The 18,954-nt window shown below is 43.8% G+C and overlaps 1 protein-coding gene across 1 annotated transcript in view; it reads left to right on the plus strand.

Annotated features, from left to right (window-relative positions):
- LOC120432697 overlaps positions 1–18,954 on the plus strand; it is a 58,307-nt gene that overhangs the window by 20,255 nt on the left and 19,098 nt on the right. The window lies entirely within an intron of this gene.

Here is an 18,954-nt window from a genome sequence, read left to right on the forward strand (position 1 = left end):
CAGAGATGGTGCAGGCTCCACAATTTGGACTGAGGCTCCCTCTTCTAAGTCACCATCTTGTTCCATTCCTTCCAGATGCTCACTGATTTGTCCCATCATTTCCCTCAGAATATCTGGAAAATCCCTGCCGCTGCGGAGTGCAAGTTGCTTGAGCTCGCCGAGGTAATCTGCAGGGGTCTGGACTCCCGCTGTGGCTGTGCATTCATGCATGGCAAGCGATTTTACACAAAAAGTCAAAGCAGAGTAATTCTTTGACTGATGAGTATATGGGAAAAATGGATTAAGAGCAGTTAACACAGAACTATCAACGTATTCAACGATCAGGTTTTTGTAAAACACGCTAGTCAAGTCATCCACGAAAATAACCTTTTGTATACGACCGTATTGTTTCAAATAATCAAGAATTTCCTCATCTTTCTCAGTGTTTGTGGCACCAGAAACAATGACGGAATGTGCAACATTGACCCCACTTTCCTGAATAAACTTCATTTTCCCCTTGTCGCGGACCTTATCAAAACCACAGGAAATACCAAATATTCAATTAAATCAAATAACACAAAAGAACAGTCATTCACACATCAGGCTCCTGGCTGGCTTGCCACGTGTAACGCAAAGTTATTTAAGGGCTAGTTTTATTGCAATGGATGAGTTTACTGACTGAGGCGCAGAAGAAATAGTTCTTTATGGAGCCTAGATGGTGTGAATGATGAGACCAGAGAGAGAGAGAGAGAGAGAGAGAGAGAGAGAGAGATGTACCCTTAGGCCCCCTCCTCGATTCAGAGATGGTCTTTCCCTTTTCACGTAAATGGCCTCCTTGACTCCGCGCTCAAACCAGCGTTCTTCCCTGTCCAGGATGTGCACATCCTCATCGTTGAAAGAGTGTCCACTGGCCTGGCCTAAGGGTACATCTTTCGCCATCTTACAATGCTGTGATTGCAGCTATTCCCCAACTGGGTCTTGGTCAGTGATTGTTGATCAATGGTCATGGAATTTGCATAATTATGATTAAGGAACTGACCTCACAGCCCATTGTTCCCTCAGTGGGCTGGTTTCAGTCATTATGCAAATGTACTGTTTATAAGGTTTGGGGAAACCTGCAGTCAGCTGAGACTGAAGAAGTCACTTGGATGAGTGACGAAACGTTTCTCCCACAAAACGCTACGTCCAGATGAACAGATTCAGCTTTTGGAGATTAGCTTGTTTATGTTATGCTAACATAGCTGTGTCGCTAGCGGTCACGTAGCACATTATTATATACCAGCTAGCCAAACTTCAGTAACCCTACAAACGTCACTGCTGTTTAGTTTTCTGTCTTCATTTATGTTGGAAGTGATAGCAGAGCTGTACGTTTGAATTTTTTTCCAAAACCCCGCAGTCAGGACATGCTATATTGTATTTAGATAGAAGCTAGCGAGCTAACTTCCTGCTAACTTCTAACGCTGTTAAATGTCATAAATTCCATTTTCATGGATGCCTGGATGTTAAACTCAATTGTTACACCTGGTAGAGCAGAACACTGATCATTTTATTAAAGATGAAAGACTTTAGACAGTTTTTCAACTCGCAGTAATGCCACAGTGATCGTTTGATATATGGACCTGCAGCGGAGTTTAGGCCCAGACACGGCCAGTGACGTCAGACTGAACAACCGGATAGGGCTTTGGAGCGTGATGTCACGGGAGGTGGGCCACGCCCCCTTCCGCCATGACAGTAGGCCAGACAGAGGGTACAGCTTCAGCTATGGTTCGTATATGTTGTGTTGTCGGTTGCAACGTTAGATCACACGATCGTGAAGGCAAGAAGCTGGATAATGGGCTCTCTTTTCATCGTTTTCCATCCTGGAGGCAACGTGAGGGATACCATGTATCCGATATTACTAAACAAAGACGTCAGGCTTGCATTGCAGCGGTGAGACGAGCGGATATCGAGTTCTCTGCAATCCCCAGCTTTTTGTTGGTTTGCTCTCTGCATTTTCTTTCCGGTGAGTTCTAAATTAATTCATATCACTCTTAAAAGGCTTTTAGTGTTATTTTCAATGTGCTGAGGTCATAGATAATGAGATAAAACATGCTAATGTGTGATGCTGCAGAACCACGTCATGTCACCATGTCGACTGAGTAGCTTATGATTTAGCATTATTGCAGGCAAACCAGCATATGAAATGGATGTAACAAATCCAGACTGGCACCAACACTGCTCATGGGCCTCTAAAAACATACTAAATTGCTCTCATTGTACACTAATCCGCACATAACTTCCGTGTGCTGCGTGCAGAAGTGATCGATGAGGATCTGACAGAAGACCAACAACAAAATCACCATGTCATGGAGGCAGTGGACAGCAGTTGTGTTGGACAAGTGGAGGTTGAGGTACCAGCTGTAAATGTGGACAGTGGCGATCGGACAGACAGCATCACGGAAGCTAAAGGGCAGACGAAGGATTGTGTGTGCAATGAACAGGGCAGAGCAGAAATAAACACAACACTGCTTGATAAGATTGTTAAGGTTTGCTGTGTTTTGGTGAATATGTGCCCCAGTGTGGTTGTCAAACCAGCGCCAAATGAAACTTGCTCTTGTTGAGTATTCATAAAGCTGTTGTGTTGCATGTGTAGTTCATTGTAAATAATTGTACTTTGTGTGAAGTAGTTTCAATAAAACAGAAAAGAATAGTATATTTGTTTGTTTGTTTTTTATTCTTGATCTGTTCACAAGTACTTAGCAAGTACATAAAAATGAAATGCAAACTATTTACATGGCAACACACACCATCAATCTTGAACCACAAAAAGAAACATTACAGGCTATTTAGAGCAGCACGTTGTTTGGAGAAGTATTTCCCAACAAGTTCAGGAAGACACACTTTAAGAAAGAAGTCTTGTGCTTGCTTTAAACGTGGTTCCCAGAAATCCACATCAGGGAAGATGCGTATGACAGAAGGTCTCTCTGTGTCCACACAACGAGCTCAGTGGTTGGTGCTGGTAACAAAGATTTGTGTTTGTACCTGACAGTAGTGTATCCAGTAATGGTGACAAATCCTCCAGCGTTGCAATAGGAATCTGCCTTTTTTGCGATCGCCTCCTTTTGCCTCTCAAAGGCAAAAGGAGGGTGTGTTTATGTTTTCATCAAGACCACATTTTTGGGCAGCTGCTGAGGAGAAGTCAATGTTATGTGCAACCTCGGGCTGTATCTTTGTCATATTTCCGGGCAATACCCAATATGCTGGCTCATCTGTTACAGCTCTGATGCCTCTGATATGCACTGTAGCCTCGACTTTAAACAAAAGAGCAGCAACATGGGTGCAGGTCTCTGCAACTCCGGCCATGCATGTGCAGTGAGCAGCCTCAACCCTCCCATTGGTGCTCACAATGACCCATGGCTGTAATGCAGTTTCATTCAGTCGTTGTTAGTGCAGTACCTGAAACACACAAAAACCACTTTTATTAAAAGGTCTGTAATGAACCAAGGCTAATATAGATGGGTTGGCTGTACGTGCAAATCAAAAACTGTAACAAGGAAGTTGTTTAGAAAGTTATCAAGTTCAAACTGACTTACCTATGTCTTAACAACAACGCACTCGCAGCGTGGAGGCTTAAAGATGGACAAATCTTGCACCCAGCCGTTTGTGAATTGGATGTGGGCCTCCAGGGATTTATAATTCTTAAACTGGTTTGCTGTGTATGGGATATCAGGATAGGACAAAGGCGGTAGGTCGTCTGGGTTTCCACTCCACTTCCTTATTTCATACTGGTCCACATTACCGATGCACACAATTTTTTCAAAGTACCGTCTCTTGGCGTCTGGGCGCAATCGGTCGCGATACAGCCCTTTGTCTTTTGCGCTGATTTTGAGCATGTTTCTGGCAGTCCCGATTCCAACACTCCAACACTGTGTGCTTGTTTTGCTTTCTGGCATACTGACATCGCGCCGCGATCCCACAATGCACTGCGGCGTGATGTCAACTCCAAAGCCCTATACTACCATGGAAAGCCGTGGTCAACTGAGCTGCAGCAGAAAGCTGAGTTCTGTCGTTTTTGACCGCGATAGTGAACACTGAGCAACGCTGTCGTTGTTTCACTGTTACTTTGATATTTACCATAAAACGTAAGCATACCTGTGACACTCACAAACCCACACCTGAGCCTTCATATGTGAGCTGTCCTCATTCGTCCTGCGCTCGTTTTCTAATCATATTCATTGTTCAGGTTACATAAAGATACTGAGGCGTCAGAATCAAGGAAAACAATGTTGTTTCAGGAAACATGAAACTCCTGCAGGTGTGGGTGTGTGCTGTTGTGGTTGTTTCAGAATTCACCTTTAAAAAAAACCAAACATTGAAATTAGTGTTTCCGCCCGGTTTTCGAACCAGGGGCGTAATAACAACTACACTACGGAAACGTACTTTGGCGTCAAATTGAGCTTCAGTTGTAGTTCTATTCCCTGCAGGTGTGTGTGTGTGTGTGTGTGTGTGTGTGTCTATAGGTGCGTGTGTGTGTTTGTGTGTCTACAGGTGTGTGTGTCTATAGGTGTGTGTGTGTGTGTGTGTGTGTCTATAGGTGTGTGTGTGTGTGTGTGTCTACAGGTGTGTGTGTATATAGGTGTGTGTGTGTGTGTGTGTGTGTGTGTGTCTATAGGTGTGTGTGTGTGTGTTTGTGTCTACAGGTGTGTGTGTGTGTATATCTACAGGTGTGTGTGTGTGTGTGTGTGTGTGTGTCTATAGGTGTGTGTGTGTGTGTTTGTGTCTACAGGTGTGTGTGTGTGTATATCTACAGGTGTGCGCTGGTGTCACAGCTGAGCAGCTGGTGCATTTCAGATGTGAACCCAAACGCAGAAACGGGAGAACAGAGCTTGAATTCCAACAAAAGGCGAGCCTTTATTTGGCTGATTGCAGGTGGCAAAACATGAAACTAAGAAAACAAAGAAGACTATGAAACACAGTGAATACAAAAACCTGCAACACTCTATGGCTGTGTCCCAATTCAGGGTATGCACGCTTGAAGTACGCACACTACGCGTACTACGGACGGTGCGTACTACAAGTACAGGAAGTGCGGAAGTGAGAGGCTTGTGAAATGGGATGGTCTAGCCTTCGTCGCGCTGTTCAGGTTGCCTAGCAACCATGATACTAACCGCGAGAAATGTTTCAAACAGCTTTGTGTGACAGAAATGAAGGAGAAAAATGTTTTGTTGGTCATTCATTTTTGTCATGACATCACTTTGATTAGTTGAGACCACAGGACTGTAAAACCTGATAGTTGGGCTTCATTTCTGTACTGAACAGTCATTTCAAGATTAGTTAGTAAATAACAATTGGCTCATGTTGTTCATGAGACTAAAGTCATCACTGTGGTAATGTTAATATAATATGGACAATATTATATGTATTGTCAGATTATATATATATATATATATATATATATATATATATATATATATATATATATATATATATATATATATATATATATATATATATATGAGCTTGAACTCTGGGTCAAAGATGCAATAAGCAATTAATTATATTTCCTATCACCTTAAATCTTCAGTCAAAGACAAGTATCTCTGACAGTGTATATACAGATGTATTATATATAAGAGACAAACATTGTTCTTTCAATATGTTGGCATTACTAAATTTGGCTCAATGCTTACATATATGTGTAAAAGCAAATGTACGAGCTGTGATAACTGTTGGTGATAGAATGAAGATCAGACTGATATATGAAATATTCCTTTATTGGGTGAGAAAATCAGAGCATGTCATAACTGCTTTAAGTCATACAGAATAGATATCAGAGCCTTAAACAGGCTGACTTCTGCTAAATGGGTCAAACTGGGCAGAAAGTATACAAACACATAACATCCTTATAGAATATGATGTAACACTATAGATCAACTTACCTCAGAATATATAAAGCATATAAACAATTACAGCAATATGATGCAACAAACACAGCAGTGCTACTAATCCAAAATACTCAAAGCTTCATAGAACTGAAACAAACATTTATTTTTAGCTCCATCCTGCTGCTGATACATACTTTAGGTTTCTGAATATTAAACTTGTTGCTGCCTTTCATAGTGTGTAACTTGAAGGCCCTGAGTACTTTCTCCCACAATGAAAACACTGGGATGATCACATTATTTGAACATTACCTAATAAGACTGATTCAGGACAGACAATTAGTTATGTTAAACTTTCCTAGCAGTCCTTCACAAACAGGGAACAGTCTGTCTATTCTCTCCATCTGTCAGCTGCTGCTGGCTCTTCCTCCTCCTCTTCCTCACACACTGCTGAGTTTGTCCTGGTGGATCATCAGGGGTGCAAAGCCTCACAGATGATGTGCAGCAGTGGGTCCCTCAGTTTGTCCTCACTCTGGACACTTGCAGTTGTCACACATGGAAATCAAATGTGTGATAAGCTGCAGGATTCAAACACAAGTGTAACTTATAAATACATGTTCATACTTTTATTCCACAATCAGAGAGAAAGAATCAGAGAGAGAGTGCAGGACAGACAGACAGGTGACAGTCTCAGGTGTACACACTGCTACAAAACAGCACAAGAGAAGGAGGATTTAGTGTTTGTGTTATTACGAGTGCTAAACAAGAAGAGTTCCCAGATGGTACAGTGGACACATGTGTGACTCCTGTGATTAAAGCATCTTTCTTTCAGCTTAACGAGTGAACCGTCAGCTCGCTCAAACACACGTTAAAGTCCGTTTGGCTCGACACCACCGAACAGAGGCAGCAATATAACATAGCTAACATTAACAGTGCAGTGAATCCTGCTTGTGCCGTCATATTCAGGACTGCAAACCGAGCAGCATCACTGACTTTCAGCTTGTTGTGTTTGTGGATATATGACTGACTTTAATTATCCATAAAATCATCACATTCTCTGTAAGATTAAGGTCGACTATATATATATTTAGAAGTAGAGGCTTTAAAACCAAGTTACCGCTGAAAGTACAAACATCGCTAATGTCACATAACTTTGCCGACATGTGGCCAACAGTAATGTTTTAATGTTCTTAAACATTCGCACATAAATAAGTGACATAATATTCAGTACTTACTTTTGACAGTTCACTCTTCAGCCGCTCCCTTCTGCCGTATTTTGCGGCAAAATTATCCACACCCACCGCCGCGCTATGGATTGTGGGATATATGGGAGCCCGCAGGCGTGCACCGGACCACGCTTGATATTTGGGGAAATCGACGGCGCATTTGGAGTATGCATTTGAAGTACACTTTGAATTGGGACAGCTGTCGTCGCGTGGCGGTGACGTAATCGCACTTAAAATGCGTACTTCAAGCGTGCAGACCCTGAATTGGGACGTTGGTCGTTTATCAATGCCTGGCACGCGAGATACGTACTCGCGTTCTCGGTGAGTACGCACTCGCCGAGAACGCACGGGAGCACGCATGCCGAGAACGCGAAAGCACGGACTCGCGATATGTACAATGGAACACCTGCGTGCGTGATGATGTCACAGGTCCGGAGTTTTACTGCCGTCCCCTCTTAATGTAACTGTGAGTAACATGTTATGAAGCTTAACTTTAATCACAGCCAAACCGGTTTACTCAGGAACAAATAAAACACTGAAATAAACCAAACATTAACATTTAGAAGTGATCTAAGTGACTTATATATCATTTTTAACCTCAGTAGTGAAACCTCTATTAATAAAAATAGTGTACATGTACATACGTGTACATACCTTAATAAAAACAAGCAGGTGAGATGTTAGAACGCTTTTATTTCTATTCTAGTGGACACTCAATACTATAGACAGCTGCTTTAACCTGAGTAGTGAGAAGTCCGCGAGCGGGGGGGGGGGTGAAAACGATGTGCCGGGAGTCCGCTGTTGAGTTTTGGACGAAATGCATTCTGGGATATTTAGCTGTCCCAAGTCTACACCGATGCATGCTCGATAAAACGGGCGGAGCGAGAACACATCCGGGACTTTTTTTCGCGTTCTCGGCTTGATGCGCATTTCGAATTGGAACAGTACTTGGTCTCCGACTGATGACGTATCACGAGTACACGAGAACGCAAGTACGCATATTGATAAACGCCCACAGCCTATGACTGAGAGATAACAGATGACCCGATGCTGAACACAGGAGGACTGAGGACTTAAATACACACATGAGGTGATCAGGGGAAGTGGAGACACATGAGGACACAGCTGACTAGAATTAAACATAATGACAACACAGGGGAGAGCAAAACTAACCACATGAACACAGAGCGCGTTTATCAATATGCGTACTTGTGCGTACTTGCGTTCTTGTGTACTCGTGATACGTCATCAGTCGGAGACCAAGTACTGTTCCAATTGGCACGCATCAAGCCGAGAACGCGAAAAAGTCCCAGATGTGTTCTCGATCCGCCCGCTTTATCGAGCATGCATCGGTGTGGACTTGGGACAGCTATATATCCCAGAATGCATTTCGTCCAAAACTCAACAGCGGACTCCCCGGCACATCGTTTTCAACCCCCCCACCCCCGCTCGCGGTCTTCTCACTACTCAGGTTAAAGCAGCTGTCTATAGTATTGAGTGTCCACTAGAATAGAAATAAAAGCGTTCTCACATCTCACCTGCTTGTTTTTATTAAGGTATGTACACGTATGTACATGTACACTATTTTTATTAATAGAGGTTTCACTACTGAGGTTAAAAATGATATATAAGTCACTTAGATCACTTCTAAATGTTAATGTTTGGTTTATTTCAGTGTTTTATTTGTTCCTGAGTAAACCGGTTTGGCTGTGATTAAAGTTAAGCTTCATAACATGTTACTCACAGTTAAATTAAGAGGGGACGGCAGTAAAAACTCCGGACCTGTGACATCATCACGTACGCAGGTGTTCCAATTGTACAAATCGCGAGTCCGTGCTCGCGTTCTCGGCGAGTACATACTCACCGAGAACGCGAGTACGTACTCGCGTACTTGAGAATTGATAAACGGCCAGAAAACTCACGATCTATTTCAAAATAAAACAGGAAACTAGACATGACAACACTAAGCCTACAGACCTAAAACACATAATAACCTAGACAAGAATCCAAACATGGAAACCAAGGAAACAATAAATAATGGCTGCTTTTAACCTAAACTAAATAGGAATAACACATGATCACAAAGCTAACATGAGAAGAATACAAAAATGAACTCAGAGCGTTGGGTCAGAGGCCCAGGCTGTGACAGCTGGTTTCTCCTTTCAGATCAAATCAAACACACTGAGAGCTCCTCACCTCTGCACAGCAGCGTGGACTCTGTGGTTCTCAGCTAATAACTGAGCTCCTGTCTTTGTGTCTCGTCTCCGAGTTATTTTAGTTTGTGATATTTGGTTTTATTGAGAGATGTTTTTCCTCTTTTTGCTGCTGTAACAGGGTAACTTCTCGTTTTCTTATCATACTGTCTGTGTTTCCAGCTTTATCAAAGAGGAAAGTCTTCAGCCTAATCATCAAACTTATAGGAGCATGGAAGCTTTGTCCCAGTCCAAAAGACAGATCCAGTGCCTGACATATACTGAGCTGTCAGAGCTGCTCTCCACATCAGCAGAGAGTGACATTGTGTTAAGAGATTTTACTGTTTTATTATACCTTTTTATAAAGTCTATGTTTTACGTCTTTAGCATACATATTGCTGCAGTGGAAAATAACCACTTTTGTGTAACCGCTTGTGAAACCTGTTTCAACTACTTTTAGAGAAAAACAGGAAACGCCTAAGGAACTTGAAACGAGAAGATTATGCCATATGCATGAGGGTGAAGACGTGCAGTAGAGTTGTGTAAAGGGAAGCACGCCTTTACCCTTAACAGAGTTATGAAACTATACATTGTGTAAACTATACATTGAGTGTATAAATAAAGAAGGCGGACTACAGTTGTGTGTGAGTCTCACTCAGAGCTCTCACCCATGTACATGCCTTAAACAAGCTTGTTGTCTCTTTCCTTACTTACTGAAACAAAATGCTCCTGACATATTTTTTGGTCCTTCAGAGCCGGATGGGAAAATAACAACTGTTTTGTTGTGACTCCAAACAGAGATCTACACTGATTCCTGACGTCGTGGGGAGCCCGCACTGAAGTCTGTCGACAGCCCTCTCCAGGTAGAGGAAAAAGTCCAGAAACGTTAAATTCGGGTTCTGGCCAGTGTTTTTATCAGTGGTCCACGGCGGTGGGATTCAGTGGAACGATCTAACGAAACCGGCTGCAGCGACGTTTCAGTAAGGTAAAGAAACCCACACGTATACACTCGCGTAAAACGTTGTTCGCCTATAGCACGGGCTGGTAGAAAAGTGCAGGGATCCAAAAATAGGTTCGCCACCGCACGGGCTGGTATAAAAGTGCAGGGATTTGCCCGCCTGAAGGGCCGGTAGACTGATCCACTAAAAGGATCTGCGCGACTGTATATTAAATGTTTGTGTTTTTGTGTGTTAAGAGTAAATCATTTTAACAGCACAGTACGCTGCTGGATTACTCTTTTGTTACTGTCATTTTATTTCCTGTCAGTAGCTAAAGTACTGGTGAGAAGGGAGAAAGGTCGTGTTTCATCACATAAAGCTGACACCGCTCCAGGAATATCTTGGAGTTGAAGGGCGTGTCAACTACCACTCCTAACTCTAATACTAGAGACGGCTCTGCAGTATTGTTGTAATGGGTAACAAAGCTACAAAACTCACTGCTGATGAGCAGTGGCTAGAGAAAAAATGTCCAGGCGCCGGACAAATTAGTGCATGCAGATGGAGGAACCTAAAGAAAACTAAATGTCCCACATGGGAGGGAAAATGTAGCCCCTCCGCATTGACAAAATTAAAAGAAACCCTCCAAGCAGAAATAAATACTGAGAAAGATCCAAAAAAGAAAATAAAACGCTCACAAGAACTGCAATATTTTAAAGCATGGAAAGAGGAGGAAGAAAGGAGAAGTGAAAATAGAGAGAAAAAACAAAAGAAAAAAGAAACAACGTTACAGAAATCACAGCCACCTCCTTATGTGCCAACGCCGTTGGGACCTGAACCACAATCAAAAAATCCATTCACCACCCAAACTAACCCCTATGCTCAAGCTCAAAGCATGTTAAAAAGTATAACTGTAGGTAGAAGCCCACAGGAGGACACAGGAAAAGACCCATACGGGAGAGACACGGGGGCAGTGTAGATCCACCTGGCCTCTCAGGTCTATTTCAATGATAGCCACACCCAATCCTAGATATGGACAGCCGACTGGTGGTGAAAATAATGAGCGAGATGAGAATCCAAATATATTTGTTTTTAGACCATGGTCACAAACAGATAGACAGAATGTACTCAAAGATGTCCCACCTTTAAATGAAGGTTTCATACAGTGGAGAGATGCTGTCGAGTTAATTAGAAGACAGTGGTATTTGAATGGCCATGAAATGCTTCAGGTAATACAAGACCTGTTAGGATTAAAAATGGGAACAGTTAGAGGAGACTTCACAGGATCAGAAGAAAATGGTAGGGCCCTAGGTCCTGGATCTGCTGACTTACAAACTGCCATGACACAGCTGTATGAGCGGATTAGAGTTCGACTGGCTCCCAGAGCAGACTATGCTAAAATAGGAGAAGTAAAGCAGAAGGAAGTGTAGCAGATTTCGAACGGTTGACTGCGTTGTGACGACAGACACAGACTGGCTGGAAACTGGATTTATTTCTAAAACACAAAGTGGAGCAGCAAAATCAGTGTCACACAGCAACAGCACGCCTCTACTCATCCCAGTGTGGAGTCCATACAGCACTGGCTACAATATATAAAAGAAAATACAATCTATCAAAACAACGGTGTGGTTTTTCTCAACAGCCACATTTAAATCAAACGTTATAGTGGGGTAAAACAGAGAAAAAGATGAAGCAAGGTGCAGTCAAAAATAAGCCACTAATAATAACTTATAATATTCAAATTCCCACTAAGATGGATCAAATACACAATACATATTCAAACAACTTTAACTTTTACCAACATGGCTGAAAATGCTATTCAGTGTGCAGCCTCAGATCATGAACTCATTATACACAGAAAACAAAAACTATACATTTACACATACCTAAAACACAAAGTGGAGCAGCAAAATCAGTGTCACACAGCAACAGCACGCCTCTACTCATCCCTGTTTAGCACAAGTAAGGAACACATAAACGGATGGTGTAACAGATAAAAGGCAGTTCCAATTACTATTTTCCTCGTTCAAAGTAATCAAAAACACTTTGGGAGCTTTAAGCCAAAAGAACTAATACTTATTAAAGAAAAATACACCAAATTTAAGCGTATAATTTAATACAGGGAGAGGAGCTACAGAGAGTGTGCCTCACCAGTGTGGAGTCCATGCAGCACTGGCTGGGAACCCCACACATGCAGCATGTTTACAAGTGGTGTCACACTGATCAATGCCTCACTTCAACAGTGACATGTGGAACCTTAGTTTTACAAAATTAAATTTACACAATAAAAAAATAAACTATATACAATACAGTTTTGAGAATGTTCACACTCAGTATATTATATCCCAGCTACATACTTCCCCTGAACTTCTCAAAACTCATTAGGTAAGGGTGAGCAACTGAGCATTGCAAATAACAATTTGTAACTGTCAGTGATCCGCAAATTTACTACCCGGCGATACATGCAACAAATGTGTCTCCCAACTCATGGGGAGAGTAAACAAAAGAAAGCTGGCCAGACCCCCTAATGTTTACTCGCAAGAGAAAGTGCCTTATACACTATCTTGAACAAACAATATGATGACAGCTACTATGTAATGAATATTACCCTGAGCTTGAAACAATCTCAAAATAAATGTTAACATCCAACATGAAGATCACCTAATATATGGAACAAGTAGTCCTCACAGAAATAGATTCTTGGCAAAGCTGCTGACCACATTGCCTGTTTGTAGATTCCTTTGTGTCATGTTTTGGATCAGCCTATTCACAGGCTTCACCATTCGGCCCACTCTCGTTCTGATCTCACCCACTGCTTTACTTGGGGGCACACTGCCAGGTTTCTTGAGGCTCCCAACCTCACTGGCTGGCTGACTTTCAGGATAACTGGTACTCGGTGGTGCTCTTTCCTCAACTAGGGTAGCGCAAATCCTGCTGCCATTGTCATCATCTACTTCAACGTAAGCAGCTACTTCATTGTCAACACTGTGACTGTCCTGATGCTCCTCATCATCAAACTGCGCACAGATACTGTCCCCAACACTGTCACTCTCTTGGGGTCCTCTAAGAGCTGGGACACAATCATCTGCCATCTTAGCTACCCAGTGAGCTGTGCGTTCAGTACAGTCAACCTCACAATCAGCAACAGGAGATTCTCCATCAGATTGACTCTGCTCCTGGCCGAGTTCTGATTCACTGGCAAAAGACATCTCTGGTTCACCCTCAGATTCAATGGGCAGGAAATTAGCTTGCAAGAGCAAGTTCCTATGGACAACTTTCTCCTGTCCACTCTTGGTATTCCTGATGCGATACGTATGGCATGTGGGGTTCTTGGAGACCACAGTGTAGATGGTCGACTCCCATCTATCAGCTAACTTCCTACGGCCCCGCTCGCCCTTGTTTGCCAAAGAACACGATCCCTTCCTCAATGTCAGCACCTTTCTGCTTTTTGTTATACAGGTCTGTTTGACGCTGCTGACTGATTCCGGTGTGAGTTTGAGCCAGTGTGAGTGCTTCTCTGAGGTCATCTCTCATTCTTTTTACATAACTGTCATAATCTGCTACATCATTGTCCCTTGCAACATTGTGGAACATGACATCCACTGGTAACCTGGGGACACGCCCGTACATTAGGAAGAACGGTGCATAGCCAGTGGACTCATGAGCAGTACAGTTGTAGATAAAAGTCAATGTCTGTAGCATTTGAGGCCACTTGTGTTTCTCCCTTGGAGGTAAGGCTCTGATCATATTTCCCAAGGTTCTGTTAAACCTTTCAGTGTGACCATTACCCATAGGGTGATAAGGTGTCGTTCTTGACTTTTGCACTCCAGCTACCTGCAGCAACTCTTGAATCAACTCACTCTCAAAACTGGCACCCTGATCTGAATGGATCCTTTGAGGGAAGCCATAGGCATAAAAATATCTGTCCCACAACTGACGCGCAACTTGTTTTGCCGTCTGATCTGAACACTGGAAAGCATGGGCCATCTTGGTGAAGTGATCAGTCACTACTAAAACATCCACACTCTTGCCTTTGTGATCTTCTGCGGACCAGAAGTCTATGCAGACAAGCTCAAGAGGACTGGTAGTTTTAATACTTTCTAGAGGGGCCCTTCCTTCAGGTTCAAGTGTCTTACTGATAACACAACGTTTACAGCACTTGACATGCTCACGGATGTCATGCTCCATGTTGATCCAGAAAAATCTCTGCCTAGCTAGATATAGAGTTCTGCTTTGACCCTGATGGCCAGCATCATCATGGACACCTGACAGGACTTGACTGATTAATGTGGATGGAGTCACATATTGATGGCGTTTTTGCCAGTGAGCAGGTCTTTACTCACTCTGTACAGAATACCATCCAGCATTTTCAATTTCTCCCACTGTTTCATTGTCTTTTGCACTTTATGTGACAGGTGAGCTCTTCTCTACGTGATGGGCGCCGACCACGTATGACAAACGGAATGACTTGAGACAGTGTCACATCTGCTCTCTGCTCCTCCTGTAGCTCCTGAAGTGAGAAGGCAGACAAGGTGTTCTGGCCTAGTGAGGGAAGCCGATCTAGCTCTTGAGACAACCAGGAGATTGCTCTCTGTTTTGGACCTTGGTCCCACTCAGTGTGACCTGTGAAAACTGCGGAAACTTCATCATTAGTCAGGGAACAACATCCTAGACTCTCTGCAGGGGCTAAACACTCAACACACTTTGGTGGTTGGCACTGAGCCTGAATGCATCCTGAACTGAGATTTCCTTGACTTGTTGTGACTCCTCTAACAGAGTTGCATAGGGTTCACTCATGAGTCTCTGACTAACACAGTTATGAATGAACGGCTGCCTGCTCAGTGCATCTGCAACGACATTTTACTGCCAGGAATATACTTGATGCTGAAATTGTGGGGGACAACTTTGACACCCACCTTTGTTCACATGCATCAAGCTTAGGCTTTGTGAGAATATATGTTAGAGGGTTATTGTCTGTCCAGACTGTAAAGCTATGCCCCTTCAGCCAGTGGCTAAATTTGTCACAGACAGACCACTTTAGTGCCAGAAACTCAAGACGATGGGCGGGATAGTTTCTCTGTGCACGGGTGAGGGCCTTGCTGGCAAATGCAACAGGACGTGCTTTACTCTCGCCCTCTTGGACCTGTGACAACACAGCACCCAAACCGTCCTGTGAAGCGTCTGTTGACAAGATAAATGGTTTGTTGAAATCAGGGTGAGCAAGCACAACGGAGCCAAGGAGTGCAGCCTTCAGGTGTTCAAACGAGTCAACATGTTCCTTTCTCCAGTCACTTGGGCTGAGCCTCCGGAAAGAAGCAGCACCTCGGCGTTTACTTTTTTTCCCTTTAGGAGCAGCAGTCAGGGTGAAAAGGGGCCTGGCAATCTTAGAACAGTCTTGTATGAAATGCTGGTAATACATTACCATGCCCAAAAATGACTTTATCTTCTTCTGAGATGGCGTGACCCCATCCTCCATCATGAGGTCACCCTCTGAAATAGCAGTGATCGCCTTAACCTTGTCAGGATCAGTCGAAACCCCTCCTTCAGTCACAACATGACCCAGAAATCTCACACTCCTCCTAAACAGATGACATTTTTTAGGAGCTAGCTTCAGTCCGTGAGCACGTAGTCTGCTAAACACAATCTCTAACCTCCTGAGAGCCTCTGCTTCACTGGGTGCATAAACAAGCAAATCGTCCAAGTAGCACAGCAAGGTTAGGAAGTTCTGGTCACCAAATATGCCCATCATGAGATGCATGAAGCTTGCCGGACTGTTGCACAGGCCTTGGGGGAGTCTGTTAAACTCGTAGAGCCCCATAGGTGTTGTAAATGCCGTTAGTTTTTTATCCTCCTCTGCCATCACAATATTGTAGAAACCAGAGGTGAGATCCATGGCACTGAAAATTGCATTACCTCCCAGGGCTGCCAGACAGTCTGACTGGTGGGGCAAAGGATGGGCATCCTTGATTGTGCGTGCATTCAACCAGCGGTAGTCCACGCATATTCTGAGATCTCCATTCTTTTTCCATACCAGTACCAGTGGAGACGCCCACTCACTGTTGGATTTGCGGATCAGTTCACGCTCCTCCATCTCTGTGAGCACCTGTCGCAACTTGTGATACTGCCCTGGAGGGACGCGTCGATAGGGAAGTCTGAATGGCCGGTCATCAGACAGGTGGATGCGATGGACAAAATCCTTTGCCAGCCCACAGTCTAGTTTACTCTTGGAAAAACATCCTCATATCTGTGGATCAGTTGTAGTACCTGTGCCTTCCAGTGGTCTGAGACTTCACAAGAGTCCAGATCTAAATCTTCCAACCCCACCTTCTGCAGGCTGTCACGAAAGCTAGAACAGGAGGGAGCTGCTATGTGTGTCGCTACACACTGTCTGGCTCTGGACTTTAAGTGTCTCACCTGGATTTTGATCAGAGGCCACTTCAAGATCTTCAACAGCTACACAAGTGAAGGCATCTGCCACCTTAGTGTTTCGTCTCAGTGTGATAGGTTTATCACAGGTGTTCAGGATTCGAACAGGGACCCACCTATCGCCACTCATAGAAACCACAGTTCTGCAGACAATGACACCCTTCTTATGAGTCTGAGATTTTGGTGGTTCAATCAGAATGGCACTGCCCTCAGAGAGGGGTGATGATGCTGGCAGTCTGCCCCATACAAGGTGTTCTTGCTTGGGGAGTAGAGTCACTGCCTGAGCTAGTTTGACAGTGCCAATGACATCTGGCATTTTGTCACCTCTCCACCTATTAATGCCAGACAGCATATTCAGAAACTGTACTATCTCGGGCGCTTCTGCTGATTCGGGTTTACTCAGGACTTGCCAAAATGGGGAGACAGCCTGAAGTGTCTGAGAAGGTGTTTGATGACATTTGTCCCCAAAATTAACTGATCTTTCTGACCAGGGACCACTAGAGCGGGCACTCTGAACGTGCAATCATAAACCTCCATCTTCAGCTCACATATACATTTGGGTTTAACCTGAACTCCACCACAGCCCACTAGCATAATGTCAGTGCGAATGTCGCTTAATTCCAGTGCAACCCCAGCGCTCTTTAATTCTTGCTCTGCCTCTTCGCTCAAAGTACACGCCATGGAACCTGTATCAAGAAGAGCCTGCAAAGAGACTTTATCATTCACCAATGCATTCGTGTAAAACAGGCTGTCTGCTTCATCAAGTCTTACTATGTTCTGGGAAAGTACAACAGTACCAGGTGGAGCACACTTCAGGCTTTCTTTGTATACAGTCTGTATGTCATCACTGGGATTGAGGGTCTCACACTCCTCGCTCACACTGTCCCCTCTCAAGTGCAAGCATCCTAGTTTCCCTGGGGACTGCTTTGTTGAGTAATGGGCTCAGTTGCTCTGGGGCAGTCTTTTCTCTGATGCCCAACCTCCAGACAACCTAGACATCTCCTTTCTCTCATGCAGTGAGTGCGTGTAGAGTGTGAGCTATTACCACAAACCTGGCATGAAGGGAACCTGGCTGAAACTGGAGGCTGTGGTTTGATTACGGGAGGGGCAGGCTGGTTAGTGCGCTCTAGCACCCTCTCTAGCATACTGAGCACGCGGTCTAGAGCACTTGAATCTGAAGCGACAACTCCAGCGGTCTTAACCGTGTTATCTTGGGAACACTTTACTGTACCTACTTGGGCATGGTTCAGTTCAAATTCAGGTGATTCACTTGTGGTTGTTGCAGTGGCCACTAGGAGGGGATGTGGTCTGGCAGAGCTCAGACTCTTCTTTTTTACATGGCACTCTCTTTGATGTTCATCAATGGCTTCCTGAACTTCCATTACTGACCACTTACTAATGGGCTTACATTTGAAGACACAGGCGAGGCTGGGATCAGGACAGTTTCTGATAAACATCATGGCTATTTCTGCCTCCATGTTCTCCATTTTGCCTCCCTGGCGCTGTAAGTGCCTATCAGCTGCTTCAGCTGCGATATTAAGTCTCACCCAATAGTCTACTGGTGTTTCTTTTGCAACTGGTTGGGTGGCATAGAAGTCAGCCAATGGTTGACAAGAACCAGGGCTCTCACTAAAATACCGCCTGAGTATGGCATAGATGGTCTCAGGGTTGGTCACCGCACCAGAAGATGAGTTGCTTTTCAAACCCACCCTAACAATGTTTTTAGCTCTGCCGAGGAGATGGTTCAAGATTTCATCCACTTGCATGGCTCCAGACAAACCTCTCTTCTGCAAATACACTTCCATCATATCTATCCACTCATGAACAGAGTACTTATCTGCGTCATCACCTCGGTACATAGGTGGGTCTTTGATATCTTGCCTGACCACTAGGTTCATTTTGGAGAAGTCGAGAGTGGTATCAGGGCCCTTAACTTTGGGAGACTCAGTTGGAGCTGTCTGGTTTGGACCAAGCGGGACTTGACTGGATAATAACCGACTAGCGATTGATTCACCTATCTGAGTCCCCAGCTCACCAATAAGCTCACGTAGCTCCTTGTGTGTGCTGTCATCACTCAAAGCAGGGGTTGAAAACTGGCGCCCACACTGTAAAATCTAATTAGTTCCCAGAACTCAAAAAAATTATGGAAACTCGTTGCCTCAAAAAAATTGAGTAAAGCTTAGCTAAAAATGACTAAGTTAGGACAACGTATTTATTTTGAGTACTCTGTACAAGCTCATTTGTTCCCAGAACTCAAAAAAATTGGATCAAGTTTACGTAAGATGACCAAGTTAGGACAACTTACTCATTTTGAGTACACTGTACTCAAAATGTA

Source organism: Oreochromis aureus, linkage group 10 (genome assembly GCF_013358895.1).
Source record: "Oreochromis aureus strain Israel breed Guangdong linkage group 10, ZZ_aureus, whole genome shotgun sequence".
Lineage (NCBI taxonomy): Eukaryota > Metazoa > Chordata > Actinopteri > Cichliformes > Cichlidae > Oreochromis > Oreochromis aureus.